Genomic DNA, 921 nt, shown 5'->3' with positions numbered 1-921 from the left:
CTGCTTTTTCTTCAGACCCTGGTCCACATCCAGCAACACAGTTTTGCACCTAGATGTCAGTAGGGTGGGACTTGGCCTACGATCCAGTTAGGGCTGCATTCAGGTGTTAGCTTGGGAGTGTGTGTGCACACACCCATTCTCACACACACACAGAGCACACACAGTGACCTCCAGAGAGATCATACTGAGAGATGGTTACACAAATGTAGTAGAGCCCTTTGGCAAATGTTGTCCTGTTTTAAACCTCTGTTGTAAAGAATAATCACTATAAGCCCAAGAAGAATCTATTCCTCTTGAAAATGATTAATCTGTTAACATGTTTTTGGACTTAAGGTAATATCTTAGAATGTGTAATTGAAGCATATCGTTTCTAGTGATAGGTAAGGAAACATGATGCTGTGTCACTCCTCTGTTCAAAATCCTGCAACTACTCTCCATTTCACCCAGAATAGAAGCCAAGTCCTCAAGACAGCTTACAAGGCATCCCATCTTCATTTCTCCATCTTACAACCTTTGCTCTGGTTGTTCCCTGCTTGGAATGTTCTTCCCCTTGCTCACTCCTTTCCATCAAATCAGTTGAAATCCTTCTTTCTCAAAGAAGCCTATCTTGACCCACTTCCCCACCCCTGCTGTCCTGATCCCATTTATCCTGCCTTTTTAAATGTTATATTTGACACTTTTACCCTAATGTATAATTCACTTATTTATTTTATTTATTGTTCCACTTAGCTCCTTTTTCTAAAATGCAAGCCCCATGAGGACAGGGATCTTTTCTTTTTCTCACGGGTGGATCTCAAGGGCCTAGAAGGACTGCCAGGTGCACAGCTGTTGCTCAGTAAATATTTGTTGAGTGCATGATTAAATTAATTGAACGATATCACAACAACAATCCTAAACACTATGATACCCATTTTCTAGATG

Source organism: Prionailurus viverrinus, chromosome A2, assembly GCF_022837055.1.
Source record: "Prionailurus viverrinus isolate Anna chromosome A2, UM_Priviv_1.0, whole genome shotgun sequence".
NCBI lineage: Eukaryota > Metazoa > Chordata > Mammalia > Carnivora > Felidae > Prionailurus > Prionailurus viverrinus.
The sequence above is the reverse complement of the archived record's forward strand: the minus strand, read 5'-3'. Positions refer to the sequence as shown.